Source organism: Phodopus roborovskii, unplaced genomic scaffold, assembly GCF_943737965.1.
Source record: "Phodopus roborovskii unplaced genomic scaffold, PHOROB, whole genome shotgun sequence".
Lineage (NCBI taxonomy): Eukaryota > Metazoa > Chordata > Mammalia > Rodentia > Cricetidae > Phodopus > Phodopus roborovskii.
The window spans coordinates 25,051,552-25,070,836 of NW_026125295.1; positions in this window are offsets into that span (position 1 = coordinate 25,051,552).

The following is a 19,285-nucleotide window of genomic DNA, read 5'->3' on the forward strand; positions in this document are numbered from 1 at the left end:
TCCTGTGTATCTGCCCATCGCCAGGCCCCTGAGCTGCATCCAGTGTCAGAAACATCAGCCCTTCAGCTCTTCCCTCCGAAAGTGTATTAGGTGACAGGAAATCCTTTCATCCACTGACTTATCTGTATCAAGTCATGGGAGGGAAGAAAGCAGACAATTCAAAGATGTTCGAACTGGCTTCGTAAGCTTATGTCCCCCCAGGAGCTGCTACGTCATCAGAAAGGCCTTTGCTTGAGAGTAGCACCTGCCTCTTGCTCCCCTCTCAGTGACAATGCTATGAAAACTGACTTGAGGAGCAAAAGCTGCATGGTTCCGGATGTACATGGCCACCACCCGAGGCTGGGGAGCTTGAAGTGGAGCAGCTCTGAAGGGACACACCAAACAGCTGTTGTTTCTCTCCTGTCTGTGGTAGGGCCATGGCAGCAGGTGCTTGTTTCTTGCTATAGTTACTACATGTTCAATTAAGGCATCAGCAGTTGGAATGTCTGTGGGTGGAATGCCAGAAAAGCCATCTATATCTCTGTGGTAAGCGGTGACATGGCAGCTTGATGAGTTGGATCTGGATCTGTTGCGTGAGCATGGAGATACCCTGAGAATAGGTAAAGATTTAAGAAAATGCTTGCAGTCTTTGAGAGGAGCACACAAGAAATGAAGTGGCCGAGGAGGTGGCCTGGCCAACTTTGTGTGGAGTAGGAAATGTACCTGATGGTGGCCAAGCAGGGGTTTGTTTGTATAAAGGAAAAATTGTAATAAAAAAAGGGAGCTAGTTAGCATCAGTAAGCCCCACTCCTCCCATTCCAGAGAAAGCCCACCATCAGCTCCCCCAACAGGTGCTCAAGACCACACCTACAGGGTATTTAAGACCCTGCCCATAGATTACCTTCCTGAGAGTCCCCCAGGAGTACTCTGCTTTACTTGGCTCTGTTTATTAAATCTGGATTTATTAATTCAGTTTGATTTGGCTTATCACATTGGTGGAGGAACCCATAACCCAGATCCAATACTTATCAGCACCCTCCATGTTAGTGTTTGATTTGCTGAGTAACTTAGATATACAGAAGACAACAATACAGGTTAGAAGGGCTCTTCCTGGGACCAAAAAGCTTAGAATGTGTAGGAACGAGTGAGCAGAGAGAAAAGCGAGGCGAAAATACTAGTAAAAGAAGTAAAGACAGAGCTGCAGAGAGGGTCAGCGGTGAAGAGCACTTGCTGCTCTTGCAGAGGTCCTGGGTTTCATTCCTGCTATCCAGAAGATGGTTTACAGCTGCCCATATCTCTAGTTCCTGGGGATCCAATGCCCTCTTCTGACCTCTGCTGGGGATGGGGCACCAGGCCCAGACATGGTGCACATACATACATGCAGATAAAACACTTATACACATAAAATAAAAGTAAATGAATCAGCTTCCAGGCAGTGGTGGTGCACATCTTTAGTGCCAGCACTCAGGAGACAGAACTTTGTGAGTTCGAAGGCAGCCTGGTCTACAGAGTGAGTTCTAGGACAGGTTCCAAAGCTACAGAAAAACCTGTCTTGAAAAACAAAACAAAAACAAAGATAAAAGAGAAACCCTGTCTCAAAAACAAACAAAAAGACAAACCTCAAAACAAAACAAAAATAAATAATAACAAATGAAATAAAATAATAAAGAATCACTATATTGGATGTCCAGGTCAGTAGCCCAGATAAGACTGTTTAGACTAGAGTTGGAAAGGAGGTCAATTCAAAGGGGACCTCAGGCCTGGGGTGGAGCTGGCGCTCTATCGAGCACCATGTTGGAGTGTGGTCTTTGGGAGGGGCCCGCTGTGTGCCTTCACTTGCCATCTCACCAGCCAAGTTAGTGATTTTTATTTTTATTTTTTAACAAAAGGGAGGCCTGAGAACAGTGTACCCACCACCACAGTCAAGATGGAGAAGATATCTATTCCTCTCTGAAGGCTTTTCTGGCACAGTGCTTCTGGAGAGTGTAAAAGACGATTCCTTCTGGCTGATGTAACTCGGAATTCTTGAACTTAGCACTGGTCCCAAGCATCTGAAAATGGTGCAGTTTCCAGATGAGCTTTAAGCTATTGCAAAGGTGATTATTATTTCAGTTGTACATATTTGATTGTTTGTTCTTGAGACAGGGACTCACTCAGCTCTCAGCCTTCTAAGTCCTAGGATTGTAGGTAGGCACTACCACACCCAAACAATTCCACATTTGCAGGCAGAGTACGCACATCATTAACTTTTTTCATTGCTTTGCTAAGATACCCGGGAGAAATGTGTTTTTGGCTCATAGTTTCAGAAGTACGAGCCAATCAAGGGTGTGATGGCTAATCCCAATTGTCAGCTTGACAGGACCTGAGACCAACTAAGAGGTGTGTCTGTGGGCAGGTCTGTGAGGACATTCCCAGGAAGGGTTATCTGAAGGGGAGAGCCTCCCACAGAGTAGGCAGCACCTTCAGATGGGCAGCATAGGCCTGAATAGAAAACTCTTGTTTCTTGGCCTTTGCTTGTTGCTGGTGAGGTCGTGCACCCTTCCCCGACAGCAGACAGCTTTGTGCACTGAGCAGCTACTGCCTTCTTGGCCTCTCGAGTGTGCACATGGCTTGACTAGCCGGCTCTGTGTGTTGTAAGCCATTCTAGTAAAACTCTGTAGTCTATATACAGTCTATCCACTCCGGCTCTCTAGAGAACCCTGCCTAATACAGATGGCACTGTGGGAGGGAGAAGGTCACGTCAGGGAATGAAAAAGCAGAGAAAAGGCAAAAGGAAGGAATCAAGGACAGGGACCCATAAGAACCTACTTCCAGTGACTACTTCCGCTAATGAGAGCCCACTTCCCAAAATGTCCAGGACCCCAAATGGTGCTACTGGATGAGGACAAAGTGTTCAAAATATGGACCTTGGAGAGACAGTTCCTTTAAAGCTCTAGCAGTGTGGTAATTCAATATGAGGAAATGCAAATCAAAATGACAATGAGACTGTCGGCTATGGCTTTGCTTTCACCAAAGACAAAAATACCAAGTGCTGATGGGAGTGTTCAGGAAAAGGAACTCTCAGCTCAGGTGCACACCTGGAATCTCCACACGGAGCTGGGGAAGCATGGGTTAACATGAGACTATGTTTCAAAACAAACAAAGGAGGAAAACCCTGGCCTTTAGCTGAAAGGAAATGACAGGTGTGGTGGAGCATGCCTGTAATCCCAGGATCCAAGAGGCAGAGGTACAAGGATTTCTGCAAATCTGAACCCAGCCTCAGGTACGAAAAAAGTTCCAGGTCAGCTGGGGTCTTTAAAACAGACAAAGGGACTGGGCAGATAGCTCAGTTGGTAAATGCCTGCCTTGCAGACATGAAGGGCCTGTGTTTAAGTCCTTAGAATTATTTTTAAAAAGAGCTGGACACATGTACAATGCCAGTGCTGAGGAGGCAGAGCCCCATGGGTTTGCTGGCTAGCTAGCTCCAGGCCAGTGAGAGACAGCATCTCAGTAAGACGTTAGATAATACCTGAAGAATGCCCCTAAGGTTGACCTCTGGTCTCCACACATATGGGCAAACACATGTAACACACACACACACACACACACACACACACACACACACACACACACCATGTGCCTGGTGAGGCATGCAGAACAAAAGAAATTATAGCTAATCGTTATGTGTAAAGTCTCTGCTAAGCCAGGTGTGGTTGATGGTAATCCAGCACTTGGGAAGCTGAAGCAAGACAATTGCCACATCACTGTGATGCCAGCCTGGGGTAGAGTGAGACTTTGTTTCACAAAACAAAAACAAGGGCTGGGGGAAATGGCAGGTAGAGTGTTTTCATATATTTGAAGCCCTGGGCTGGGTCCCCAATACCACATAAAGGAAGCTAGGTGCGGTAGTACATGTTTGTAAAATGAAGCAGTCATCGCTAAGACTGAATTACTGGATCATTTCTCTGGGAAGAAATTCGAGATTAGGCTCCTGCACTCCTTTGGTCACATTTTCATCACGTAATCAATTTCTAACTTTATTTTGTGTGTGCTTCTGTCTAAAGTCACTTCAGGGAACATGTCTCGCTGATCTATCAGTGTAGAAGCCATGGCCAATAACACTGTCATTGGAGCCTGGGCAAGCCTGTCTAACGAACTCATTTCCTCATAGAGGACACAGCCTTTTTGCTGTTGTTATACTGTTTTATTTGGGACAGGGTCTTACATAGGTCCTGTGGCTTTTGGACTTGCTGTGTAGCCAAGAATGACCTTGAACTCCTGACCTTCCTAACCCTCTCAAGTGTTAGGGTGATAGGCATAGACTTCTGCAGCGGCAGCACACTTCTTTTTGCACATGTATTTATTTATTTATTTGCTGCGGGAGAGGCATGCACATGCCACTGCATGTGTGGAGGTCCAAGAACATCTGTGGGAGTTGGTTCTCTGTTTCTACTACATGGGTCTCAGGGACTGAACTTGGGTCGTCAGCTTTGGTGGCAATTACCTTTCTTTCCCTGCCTTTTTAGCTTTGAATATTTCAGAATTTATTTTACCAGTTGCAAGAATAAAGGGTTGATGAAGAGTTCAGTGATAGAACATGTGCTTAGCATAGTGCCCTGTTTTTGATGTTGGTCAGGGCTGTGCAGTGAACATGTGTATACTCCTCTGCTAGACTGTCAGGCTGTTAGCAACGTTACTCTGACCTAAAGCAACTTGTGGAGGAAGAGTTCGTTTCATCTTACAGTTTAGACGTCAGTCCGTCATCATTCAGAGAAGTCGGGGCAGGAACTCAAGGCAGGAAACTGGAGGCAGGAGTTGAAGCAGAGGCTATGGAGAAACACTGCTTGCCCTGCCTTGAACGCCCTGAACACCAGCCTGGGGGATAGCACCACCCACCATGGACTGGACCCTCCCACATGAATCATTAATCAAGAGGAGGCAGCCATGGACATATATTCAGCTAACAACAGAACCTTTTATGCTTGAATGTGCCTGTAATGTCTGGTAGACTGAGGGCTCCTAATGGATCAAAAGTAGACACCAGAGGAAGGACCAAGCAGCATGTCAGCATCGTTCTCCCTAAGTGTCGGTGCTCTGCTATCTCCAGCCATCTTGCTCCTCCCACCTCCCAATATAGACTCAACAACAGTGACTCTCCGGAGGCCTCTGGGCCTTCAGCTTAGGGCCAGGTGGGGCTGCCTGGATGGTTCCCCTGCTGTGAGGCTTCCAGCTTCTGGACTGAATGGCTACTGGGCTCTGCCTCTCCAGTGTTCCTCTCCCATGTGGACTAGCCAGTCCCTAATCATGAAGTGAAGCCAGTAAACCTCCTTTACAACTTGGATGTTTTGAGATGTCTCATGTAGCCCAGGCTCGCCTCTGATGACCAAGGCTCGCCTCTGATGATCATGTAGCCAAAGATGACCCTGAACTTGTGACCCTCTGCTTCTATAAGCATGCATCATGGTGCTTGTCCCGCCCCCCTTTACAGTTGTCTGTTCTATGTTCTGTCAGTCCTGTGGGGACCCTAGGTAATAAACACAGATTTTAAAAATTAATTAAGGCGTGTGTGTGTGTGTGTGTGTTCATGTGTGCACATGCACATTTGCAGGTGAAAGTCATGGCATACGCGTGGAGGGCAAAGAACATCTTTCAGGAGTTGATTCTCTCCTTCCACCATGGTCCCTGGGGTGGATCTCCAGGGTTTTTTTGTTTTGTTTTGTTTGTTTTGTTTTGTTTTGTTTTGAGACAGGGTTTCTTTGTGTAGCTTTGGAGCCTGTCCTGGAGCTTGCTCTATACACCAGACTGGCTTCAGGCTTGTAGAGATCCACCTGCCTCTGTCTCCCAAGTGCTGGGATTAAAGGCATGTGCCACACTACCTGGCTGGATCTCCAGTTCTTAAAGTATGCAGCCATCTCAGCAGATATATATATATATAATCTCAAAGTTCAGAAAAGTTACAAGATAACAGGAAAAATTTCCGGTGACCTCTAACCACCCCCAGCCCTTTGCATCTTAGCAAATACACCTGACCTTTTCTACTTATTTGTGTATATTTTTCTTTTTGAGATGAGATAGGGTATTATGTTGCCTAGGCTGGGCTCACTATGTAGCCAAGGATGACCTTGAACTTCTCATCTTCATGTCTCAACCTGCCAAATCCTGGAATTTCAGGCAGATGCCACCTAGACTACTAACAGGCACGATGCTAGAATTTAGACTACTTGAAATGAAATTTTCTCAAAAACAAATTTCTTCTCTTACATAATTGTCATGAATAATACTGTGAGCCAGTCTAGGGATCTCATAGATATTTAGCCCATTGCACAGTTTCCCTTACAGGAAAAGAAAATTCCAGATCATGTTTACAGGCCATGTGTCTTTCATTGCCTTGTGTTCTGGACCATTACACAATCTTGTCATTAGCTCGTTGACGTTGTTTATTTATTGAGACATGGTCTCAATAGTTTAGGATGGCCTGGAACTGTTTTACACAGTCCAGATTGGCCTAATCCCATGTTACTCCTGCCTCAGCCTCTTGAGTGCTCATATCAGGTGTGTGTTACCATGCCCAGATGACCTTTCCTCTTCCTCCCCCTCCTCCTCTTCATTCGTTTCTTGTCTTTCTTTTTTGTGCTGGGGACCAAAACTTCTACATGTTAGGAACATTCTTCTAATGTGTTATTCCTGCTCCTTCCTTCTTTTCTTCTTCTCTTTCCTTCCTTCCTTCCTTCTCTTCTTTCTTTCTTCGTCCTTCCTTCCTCTCCATGACATTCAAGGATAGGAGACAGTTATCTCGGAGACTGTCCTTCATTTGGGGCTTGTCTGGCATTACTTCATGAGTACACTCAAGTCACACATTTTTGTCTGGGATCATGCCCGGATTGCTCTCTTGTCAGTAGACCTAGCCTCCCAGTTTGCTTTCTGTCACAGCGATAAAGATACCTGACCAAAAGCAGCCCGTGGAGTAAAGGGTCTGCAATGACTTCCCCATCCAAATCACAGCTCATCTGTGAGGGAAGCCAGGCCAGGAACCCAGAAGCAGAACTGCTTGCTAACTTCTTTCTGTGACTTGGTCAGCCTGACCACCTGCCCAGCGGTGACTAGCCCACCGTGAGCAGGCCACTCTCCCATTTATCATTTATCCAGAAAATGCCCCATGGACTTGCCTAATGGCCAATCAGATGTAGGGTTTTTTTTTTCAGTTGAGGTTCCCTCTACCTAGATGGTTCTAGCTTGTGTCAAGTCAGCAAAACCTGAGCAGTCAGCACAGGTGCCTAGCAGGCACACTTGAGGAGCACTGGTTCTCAGATCCCTGCTGGGGCAGAGCCAGCCATACTGTCCCACGCTAGTCACAGCTCTACTTCTTGGTGTGGTGCTAGGAGAAGCATGGAGTCCACACCAGTCCTTCATGGTGCCTTTCGGTGACATTTCCTTATCATAGAGCTCTCGTTACTGCTTTTGTTGTTGGCCAATGTCTTGAGATACTCTGAGGTCACATAAATGTCCTGTTGCTCATCAAAATTCTACCTGGTGGTTTTAACATCCACTGATGACTCTTGACCTAATCAGTAAGGACAGCTGGTGAGATTTTCATTCCACTCTTTCCGCTGTACCTGTTAGCTGCTCTTCTGGGGCAAAGAAAGTTCCTTCAGATTCCGTCTGTCTCTTTATGTTAATATACACTTCTGGACTATGATAGTCCAAGGGTCACAACTCACTTCTGTCCTTATTCTGATACCACAATGTGAGCCTCTTTGACCTTTTTGTCTTTTCTATGACATTTTCATTCTACAAGCATTCCTTAATCTGGAAGCATTCCATTCTTCTACCTGAGTCCTGGCAACAGCAATTCCTCAGGAAAGTTCTGAGAAGAAAAGAAAGGAAAGAAGGAGGAAGAAAGATAGGAAGAAGGGAGGGAGGAAGGAAAAAAGAAGGAAAGAAAGGAGGAAGAAGGAGGAAATAGGGAGGGAGGAAGGGAGGAAGAGATGAAGCATGGAAGTAAGCTGCAGCTTTTAAGCATGGACCGGTGTTAAAAGACACACCTATGCTCTAGCTACTCAGTTGCTACTGGAGCAGAACTTCGTCTGGAAATATGTCACTCACACACAGGGATATTTCTGCCTGCATTTACATCTAGCTAATATTCTTAATTTTGTTTTTCAAGGCAGGGTTTCACTGTAGCTTTGGAGCCTGTCCTGGAACTAGCTCTATAGACCAGGCTGGCCTAGAATTCACAGAGATCCACCTGCCTCTGCCTCCTGAGTGCTGGGATGAAAGGCATGCGCCACCACTGCCCAGCCTAATTCTCTATTTTTAAGGATTTTCTTTTATTATTTTTTAAATCATATGCATCTATATGTGTACAGGTATGTGCACATGACTGTGGTGCCCACAGAGGCCAGATGTGTCAAGTCTCCTGGAGCTTGAGTTACAGACAACTGTGAACTGCCTGCCATGAATGCTGGGAACTGGACCAGAGACCTCTTCAAGAGCTGAGCCATCTTGTCCCTTTCGCCACTGTTTCAATTAAAACTCTACCCAAGCTCTCATGCACAATGTCTACGATGTGTGTGGGCACACTCATGCCTTTAGAGTGTGGAGATGAGAGGGCAACTGAAATCCGTTCTCTCCTGTCATGTGGGTTCAGCGGATCAAACTCAAGTCATCACACCAGGCAGTGAGTGTTATTCCTTGCTGAGCCATTCCTCTGGACCCAGCTTTCTACTCTTTAGCTTTTAGAGATTTTATTCTTATTAGTGTGTTTGTGTGAATGGATGTCATGTGTGTTTGGATATGTGCAGTGGTCACAAAAGGTAGCTGGAGCTAGAGTTATAGGTAGTTGTGAGCCTCCTGACCTTGGTGCTGGGAACTGAACTTGGGCCCTCTAGGAGAGCAGCAAGCACTCTTAACCCTGAGCCAGCTCTGCAGCCCAACCTGTTATTTATTTATTTATTTATTTATTTATTTATTTATTTATTTATTTATTTATTTGCATTGGTGTTTCCTGCATGCATGTATGTATGTGTGAAAGTGTCAGATCCCCTCGGACTGGAGTTGCAGACAGTTGTTAGCTGTCGTGTGGGTCCTGAGAGTTGAACCTGGAACTTCTGGAAGAAGCCAGTGCTTTTAACCACTAAGCCATCTCTCCAGCCCCCCCCCATGCTATGGGACAATCTCTGTATGTTGTAAATATGTATTACTCTCATTGGTTAATCCAGAACTGACTGACCTATAGCTAGACAGGAAGAGCCTGGGCAGGACAGCAGACTAGGAGAATGCTGAGAAGGGGCACAGTCTGAGGAATCTTGAGCCAGATGCAGAGGAGAGAGGACATGTAGAAAACAAGGTAACAAGCTATGAGCCTTGTGGTAGAACTTAGATAAGAAATATGGTTTAATTTAAGTGTAAGAGGTAGTTAGTAACAAGCCTAAGCTATTGGCTGAGTATTTATAATTAATTATTAAGTCGCTGTGTTGTTAAATGGGAGCTGGCTGGGGATCCCCCCCCAAAACAAACTCCTCCTACATCCCCAACCTGTTTTTAAAGGCACAATTTATACTGAGAATTCTGTTTTTGATTCATTGAACAAGTCTTTCTAAGTTTTTCTTTTCCTTGTATCTGTAACTCATTTCTGTGCCAGTGAGAAGCCTTGCTCCTATGGCTTAGGTCTATTTACCAATTCAATTGATCTTAGAATGCAAATAAATTATTTTCAAAACTGCTACTCTATGTGTGAAATCAAATTCTATTAGCTAGAAGTCAATATTTGTCTAACCTGGTGGCAGAGGGTCAAATGTTCTTTGCTGCAATTCTTTCTCTCAAAATGTGGTTGCATTATTCATTTGAAATATGATTTAGCTGGGTGGTGGTGGCACACACCTTTAGTAGCAGCACTCAGAAGGCAGAGAGAGGTGGATCTCTGTGAGTTCAAGACCAGCCTGGTCTACAAGAGCTAGTTCCAGGACAGCTTCCAAAACCAGAGAGAACCCGTCTTGAAAAACAAAAATGAAACAAACAAACAAAAAACAAAAAAAAAAAAAAAAAAAAAGAAAAGAAAAAGAATTATGATTTAACAACATCAGCTGTTTAGCTCAGTTACTTACAGTATGGGGCTGAAATATGATTTAGGGAGTCATGTAGGTGGGACATATCAGTAATGCCATCACTTGAGAGCCGAAGGCAGGAGGTTCAGTGCAGCCATGAGCCCAGCTGGTACATGTAGAAAGGTCTAGGCCAGCTAAGGCTTTATACAAGATAAAAATAAAATAAAAACAAAAAACCACAAGTATTTTAATTTCTTTCTTTCTTTTTTGTATTGCATCTTAAGCTTTCTCTTAGGTTTCCTGGTTTCATTCACTTTCATACCTTGGAATATGTAAACATTTACATCTTTTAGAAGAAGCATAATTATATACAAAGGTGTGCTCAGAGAGCACCATTCTTGTTTTCATTTGTTTATTCTTTCCTCAACATCTGCATGACTCCTACTCATTCCTCCCTCTCTTTTTTCTTTTTCTTTTAAAGCTTCATCATCAGCCTATCATAAAGCGTACTTGCTATATTTTATTTATTTATTAAGTTTTCTGAGACAGGGTTTGTCTATGTAGCCCTGGCTGTCCTGGAACTCACTATGTAGACAGGCTAGCCTTGACCTCACAGAGCTCCAATTGCTTCTGCCTCGTGTTGTTATTTTTATTTATTAAACTTTCCTCTGTGTGTGTTCCACATTGTGACTGTAAAAGTTAGAGGCAACCTGTACATGTCAGTTTTCTCCTTACACCACATGGGGCCCAGGGACTGAACTCAGGTCAGACTTGACAGTAGATCCCTTCAGTCTGCTGAGCCTTCATTTGAATGTAACTGGCCTCCATACTCTCATAGGGGAGTGGCATTATTAGGAGGTGTGGCTTTGTTGGAGTGGGTATAGCCTTGTTGGAGGAAGTGTGTCTCTGAGGGGGCAGGCTTTTAGGTTTCCTATGCTCAGCATACCAGCCAGTGTCCCAGTCTATTTCCTGTTGTCCTGATGTAGAACTCTCAGCTACTCCTCCAGCATCATGTCAGCCTGCACATTCATGTCTTGATGATAATGGACTGAACCTCTGAAACTCTGAGCCCCTTCAATTAAACATTTTCATTTGTTCTTCATGGTGTCTATTCACAGCAATAGAAACCTAAGACCGCCATCTTTCTTTTTCTGAATCCGGATCCTCCTGCCTCCTTCCAACTGCTTGGATTACAGGTGTGAGCTATAAAGGCTGGTTTATTAAATTAAGTTTTGGTTTGCTTTTCTTTTTGCATAACTGAGTAAATGTACTTTCCCTTATTTATTTATTTATTTATTTATTTATTTATTTATTTATTTATTTGGCAGCTGGGAAGGAGCTCAGGGTCACACCACATCTGATTTCTCTCTTGTTTTCTAAATATTCCCCATAGATTCCCTTATGTTTATTGTATTTATTGATTTGTGTTATAGGTAACTTCTCTGATCCATTTTCAATCTATTCTCTTTGGAGCTGTGTTTCTGATATTACTAAGTTTTAAAATTTCTGATATTACTAAGTTTTAAAATTTCTATAATTTAGACATTTGGTGCAATACTATTGGTTGAATCCAGGGTACCACTGTATCTGCTTTCTTTCCTTTTTTTCCTCCTTTAAGACAGTCTGGTATAGCTCAGACTGACCTTGAATTCACTTTGTGGAGAGTGTGATTTTGAACCCTTGGCTTTCCTGTCTCCACCTCTAAGTGCTGGGATCGTTATTGTGCCTGACCACGCTCAGTGCCTGCTGCTACCCCAAATGGGGATACAACCAAACCATGGCTTTGTGAAGACTAGACAAATATTCTACCAACTGAACTACATCTCCAGCTCAAATTCTATCTGTTCTTGCTTCTGATGATTGTGGTGATATTTGGTTTATGATCTCACAAATAAAGTTTGCCTGAAGATCAGAGTTAGCCACACTAGTTTTAGTCTTTAATCCCAGTACTCAGGAGACAGAGGCAGATGGATCTCTGTGACTTCAGGCCACCCTGAGCTACATGAAATTGATCCTGTTTAAAGAGAAAGAGCTCATACAAAGGTAATCTCAGCACTTGGGATCTCACACCTTTAATCCCAGCATTAGAGAAGTATATAAGGCAGCAGACAGGAGCTCAGTGCAGTCTGATGTTTGGTGGAGACAGCTGCAGTCTAGAGATGCACTGAGGACAGGATCAGTCTGAGCACTGGTAGAAGTGAGGACTCTCTAGTGGCTGGCTGCTCTGCTTTAACCCCAAAATCTGTCTCTGGGTTTTTATTATCATGAACAATTAGAATTTGTGCAACAGCCGCTTCTGCATTATCCTTCCATTGAGTGCTTCTTCTTTGCTTCTCTTGTTTGGTTATTTTGAGCACAATAATTGCAAAGTTCATTTTTTGTTTGTCTCTGGCTCTCAGGGTGTAAATGCTTCCAATTAAGAGTTCGCACCCTCTGCAGTATGTTTCTGTTTTGTCATTTTTAGTGTGTGTGTGTGTGTGTATGTGTGTGTGTGTGTATGTGCTTGCATGCATGCATGTACCACAGAACCTGAATGAACATTTGGAGACTATTTAGAAATCAGTCTGTGGGAGTTGGTTCTCGCCTACCACTATGTCCTTTCCAGGGATCAGCTCAGGCCTCTGGGCCAAGTGCCCAGTGCTTAACTCACCGAGTCCTCTCACTGGCCTGGTTTCATCTTTCTTTTTTTTTACACTGTGAAATTCCTGTTCATGGGATTTTCCATAGAAATTGTCCATGTTACAGATTACATAACAATCCTTCATGCTTGTGCCTCAAGACTTCCCCAGCTTCAGGGGAGTTTCTGTGTTGACTTCTCAACTCAAGGGCCTCACCATAATTAGTGCTCGAATTCAGCCCCTGCACTTGTTGGGGGTCACTAAGTGCTCAGCAGTCCCTAAGCATCAGTGACAACTGTGACTACTGGAGCACCTTCCTACACTTCCATCTAGTAGCCACCAAGGAGACAAGTCCAAATGGACTTGGACCTGGCAGGAAATGTGTACTTCATCTCACACACTGCAGTTGCTCCTGAGGACCAGGCATGTGCTGGGCAGTGTGGTAGGTGCCGTATCGGAGATACACCATGCCAGAGAACCCCAATCTTTTCATTAATTTTATTTGTCTCCCAAGACAGGGTCTCCTTATATTGCTCAGTCTAGCCTCAATTTCTACACTATAAATACATGTCTGGCAAAGCCCAAATCTAGCCTTTTTTGTTGTGAGCCTGGCTTTTGAGCCGTATCTCCAGCTCCAAACCCAAATTTCTCAAAGAGGCTGCTGGCAAAAGTGAGGAAGATCTTATCTTGTTTCTCATTATTGAGACACACACGTTCTCTCACCTAGCTGGGAATGCTAGCACCTCTTGCTTCCAAGGCCATCTGCTGTACAAATATACTTAAAAGGAGTCTGAGAGATAAACTGTTGAAAGGCCTGTGGGAGCACAGCAGAAAACGGTCTCCAGTGAGGTGACAGCCTCCGTTCATACCTGCAGCTGGCTGCAGGGGCTCAGTGTGTGTCTTTCTTGACACCATACATGGGGGTGTATGTAAACCATTATCCTCTAGTTGGCTGTGTGTATTTAATTTTCCTGTATGCCTTTCATTTTTTTTTGTTACATTTATTGATTTAGTCTGTCTCTGCCTGTGTTTGTATGTAAGGCAAAAGCATACCTTGGTGCATATGTGGCGGTCAGAGCACAGATTCTTCAGAAGTCAGTTCTCTTCTTTCACCTTGTTAAGTGTCAGGAATCAAATACATATCATCAGACTTGGTGGCAAGGGTCTTTACCCACTGAACCACCCTAGCGGGCTGCTGGTTGCTGCTGATAAGCATTAACCAACTTCCTTCCCTCCTCCCTTCCTTTCTTTTTTCCTTCCTTCTTTCTTCCTCTATTCTTCCCTCCCTCTCTCCTTCCCTCCCTCCCAGACAGATTTGATTATTCTTGCTCTGATCTCACACCCTTTCAAACACATCTGTATCTATGCCAGCTTGAGCCCTACTAAGCTTATGTAGCCACTCCTTTCCTTGAAGAGAGACCCTCTTGAGGCCCGGGACTGAGCCCACCCATCATTGTATCACCACCATCAAACAGAGTTGTGGTGAAACAAATGTTTGTTGACCAGACCAGGAAGGACAATTTTACAACCATTCCTGTTTTCAGAGCTACACAGCAAGCTGTTAACTGACCTGGGGTTTGGGAGCCTGGCTCAGGCTCAATGGTAGCAGCATACTTGCCTAGCATGGGCAAAGCACTGGCTTCAATCCTCAGCACCAAAAATAAACAAGAAAAAAAAAATGGAGATTACCTCCTCCAGGAGCTGCTGCCCAGATTGGTTTCTTTATAATCCATGTTTGGGTTCATCAGATAACCTAAGTAGATCACCGTGAACTTTTCCCAGGCCTGATATCAAGCGATAAATGAAGTCAGTATACTCTGATTACCGAGGTTGCATATTGCAGCAAGACAGAGTCCCTTTATACATCTCTAGTTTCTTATCTCAGAGGCTGCTCACCATGTTAGACCCAAGCCAGGTATTGTGGCTCATTCCTGTAATCCCAGCACTAAGTCATGATGGCTACTGTGAGGTTCAGACCATCTTGGGCTCAAACATGAGACACTGGCTTTTGTTTATTTGTTTTAAAGATCTTTTTAAAAACAAAACAGTGCACCACTGAGATGGCTCAGTGGGTAAGGGCACTTGCTGCCAAGGCTGGCAACCTGAGTTCAATTGCTGGAGTCTAACTGGTGGAAGGAGAGAGCTGGCTCCCACAGGTAACCCTCAGAACTGCACAGGTACTTTGGTGTGTGTGTACACACAAGATAAATCAGAAAATGTAAATAATTGAGATGGGCTATGGATGCAAAGTAGCATAGCACGCACAAGGCCCTGGGCGTGATCACCAGCCCCACATCAGCCCTGGAAGATGGCGCATGCCTGTAATCTCATAATTTAGGAGATGGAGGTGGGATAAGCAGAGTGCAAGGTCATTCTTAGCCACATGGCAAGCCTGAGGCCAGACCCTTAGGGACACATGTGATTCTGTCCAAAAGAGAAAAACTGTAAGGGTGAATGAAGTCTTGTCACTCTTTTACTGACTGAGTAAATTTTAGCTGGTTTTTATATTCTATACAAAAGATAAATTTTGAGTTGGGTATGCCTTTATTCTCAGCACTTGAGAGGTATAGGTAGACAGGCGAACTCTGAGTTTGAGGCCAGCCAGGGTTATGTTGTCTCATAGCAAATTTAGTTATTTATTTATTGGAGTTTTCCCACTTAGACAAACTAATTCCTGGCTGGGCCAAATCCATTAGTGTTCACTGAATTAGTTTTCATGCTCGCCTTGTCCTTGGACATTTACAAATTTGGAATACACATGAAGCATTGAGCCCTTATCCTATGTTCACTATGGTTTCCATGGTTGTTGATACACTTATTGATGTAGCTACTGTTTAGCTAGGAGTTATGGCATCCTCATCCATTAAGAGACACTACAACTGGGTTCTTTGTAGTTTAATCAACTTTTAACAAATTATTTTGAAAGATGAATGGGATTTAATTGAAGAGGCTCAACATGTCTGCATTGTATTTAACATCTCCTATTACAAGAGCTAAGCTCTGCTGACCAGATTTTAAGGTTTAAATTTCAGTTTAACCTAATGCTTTGTAATCAGGACACCCAGTTCTTCTTTCTTTCTCTCTCTCCCATTGAGAATAGATTCTTTTCTCATATAATATGAAGGACTCCTCCCAGTCCTTCATTCACTACTTCTTCTCCCTTATGGTCCACTCCTTTCTGTCTTTCACTAGAAAAAACCAAGCTTCTAAGAGATAACAATTAAAGATGACAAAATAAGGTATAAGATGAAGCAAAAACTTTCATATCAAAGTTATACATGGCAATCAGACAAGAGGAAGAATCCCAAAAGCAGGCAAGAGCCAGAAACTCACTTGTTCTCATAATCAAGAGTCCCATAAAAACATTAAGCTAAAGCTATAATACATAGGCAGAGAACTCTGTAGGTCCTAGCTCGCTGCTTCAGGCTCTGTGAGCTCATATGTGCCTTGTTTAGTTGATTCAGGTCTGTGTTCTCCTGGTGTCCTCCATCCCGTCTGACTCTTATAGTATTTCCTCCTCCTCTTCTGTAGGGTTCTCTAAGCTCCCAGGGAGGGATTTGATGGAGACATCCCATTGAGACTTTCTCTCTGCATAATGTCTGGCTGAGGGTCTCTGCATCTGTTCCCATCTGCTGCCAGAGGAAGCTTCTCTGATGGTGTCCGGATAAGGTACTGATCCTTGAGAATAGCAGAATATCATTAGGAATCATTTTATTGCTTTTTTAAAAAGACCAGTTTTGTTTGGTTTCACCCACAAGTCTTTGGGCTATCTAAGTCTATGGTTCTCGGTCACCCTAGCGGTGTCAGGTATGGGTTCCTTCTCATGGAGTAGGCCTTCAGTCAAATCAGACATTGGTTGGTTACTCCCACAAGTACGGTGTCACCATTGCCCTAGCCTATTTTTCAGGCAGGACAGAATGTAGGTTGAAGGTTTTGTGGCTGGTTAAATCTCCACGTTTCTCTTTTGGTAGCCTGCAGAAGACCTTCCTGCACCAGAGACTAGAAAGGAGGAGTAAAGGCCCCATGTATACACCAGCTGCATTTCTCCAAGTTCAGGGAGTTGTGTGGGTGTGGTCCTCAGCAATGGGGCTCCACTATCAGTCTGTGGAGAGCAACCCTTTGTCTAGCATCAGCTTGGGTTGTTTGGGATTTCCATGGGACCCCCTTGGCCAACAACTCAAATGCATGCAATCCAGTCCCTGCACTGGTAGCCTTGCCTGGCTACAAGAGACGGCCAGTTGAGACTATCCCGTTACTAGCAGTCCTCATAGACTCACCTTCATAGATTCCACTAAGTTTCCACTGCACTTGGTTTCCACACCATCTCCCAAATGCCTCCTAATTCCAGCTGTCTCTCCCCACCCTCTCCCTCCATCCCATCTCCCCCGGCCCCTGCCTTAACCCTCTCCTGCTCCTGTTCCCACTTGTCCCCAGTTCACCCATAAAATCTATTTTACCTCCCCTTCCCAGGGAAAATCATAAGCTCCCTCCTAAACCCTCCTCTTTACCTAACCTCTCTGAGTCTAAGTAGACTGGTTATCATTTACTTAATGGCTAATATCCACTTATAAATAAATACATACTGTATTTGTCTTACTGGGTCTGTGTTACTTCACTCAGGCTGGGTTTTTCTAGTTCCATTCATCTGTCTTCAAATTTCATTTCACTTTTAAAAGATAATTTAATTTTATTAGCAGTGATTGGCGTTTTACCTTTATGTATGTCTATATGAGGATGTCAGATCCCCTGGAACTGGAGTTAGAGACAGTTGTGAGCTGCCATGTGGGTGCTGGGTATTGAACCTAGAAAAGCAGCCAGTGTGCTTAACCATTGAGAGCCATCAATATAGCCCTGCTTGTGTCATTTTTTAAAAAACAGCTGAGTAATACTCCATTGTGTAAAGGTACCACATTTTGTTTATCCATTCTTCTGTTGAGGGGTGTCTAGCTTGTTTCCAATTTCTGGCTATTATAAAGTCACAATGAACATGGTTGAACAAGTGTCCTTGTGGTAAGATAGAGTATCCATTAGTGATATGCCCAAGAGTGGTATAGCTGGGTTCTGATGGTAGATCGATTCCCAATTTTCTGAAAAACCATCATACTGATTTCCATAGTGGCTGTATAAGTCTGCACTCCAAACAGCAGTGGAGGAGTGTTTCCCTTGCTCCACATCCTCACCAGCATGAGCTGTCACTTGGGTTATTGATCTTAGTTATTCTGACAGATGTAAGATGGTATCTCAAAGCAGTTTTAATTTGTATTTCCCTGATGGCTAAGGAAGTTGAACATTTGTTTTTCAGCCATTTGGGATTCCTCTGTTGTGAACTCTCTGTTTAGATCTATACCTTAATTTTTGAGGTGGGGATTCTAAGACAGGGTTTGTCCTTGTAGCTTTGGCTGTCCTGGAACTCACTTTGTAGATCAGGCTGGCTTCAGACTTACTGAGATCCACCTGCCTTTGCTTCCCAAGTTCTGGGATTAAAGGTGTGCACACCACTACCCAGCTTCTGTTCCCTGTTTTAAAATTAGTTTGTTTTGTTTTTTGATATCTTTTCTTTTATTATTTATATATTTTGGATATTAGTCCTCTGTTGGATGTGGAGTTTGTTAATATCTTTTCCATTCTGAAAGCTGCCATTTTGTTCCAATGATGGTGTTCTTTGCCTTAAATAATCTTTTCAGTTTCATGAGGTCCTATTTATTGATTGTTGATCTTAGTGTCAGCACTATTGGTATTTGGTTCAAAGTCATCTCTTGTGCTAATGCATTCAAGGCTATTGCCTGCTTTTTCTTCTACCAGGTTCAGTGTATCTGTATTTATATTGAGGTCTTTGATCCACTTGGACTTGTGAGTTTTGTGCAGGGTGATAAGTATGGATCTATTTACATTCTTCTACATGCTGAAATCCAGTTAGATCAGCACCATTTGTTGACTGTGCTTTCTTCTTTCTGTTGTGTCTTTCTGGCTTCTTTATCAAAAATCAGTTGTCCATATGTGTGTGGATTTACCTCAGGTTCTTCAACTTGATTCCATTGATCAACATGTCTGTTTTTATGCCAATACTACACAGCTCCTACCTGAGGGAACTACCAAAGGAAAAGCAAATTAAGCTTAAAGCTAGCAGGAAGGAAGGAAGAACAAAAGAAATGTCAAGTTGAGAACATAAAAATCAGTGAAACCAAAAGGTGATTCTTGGATTAAAATGAAAAAAAATTATCTTCATAGGGCATAGACAGAAGGTCCCATCCATCCAGGAAAGACAGACAAAGCGAAGGCTAAGGCTGAAAGGATGAAGGTCCTGATCACAGAATCCAGACCTCAGAGGGATAGGAAGACAGCATGTGGTATTGAGCATGGAAAATTGCAATGCAGGACACAGAGGTATCTCTGCTGGAAGAGGGAAGTTGACTATTTTACAAGCATTGTGCACAATACACACACACACACACACACACACACACACACGTTCCATGTTTATATTAACAATGGGAGAGTTATGACTATGAAAACCAAATGGGTCCATTCCCCTTTGGCTACAACAGACAGCACAAGCCACTATGATAGCTGGACTGCTGCACTACTCTACACTTCAGGTGCAAAAGTTGTGTTGTATTATCAATTGGGATTGGACCTCATAATTCTGCATTTTGATTGGTTGTAGTT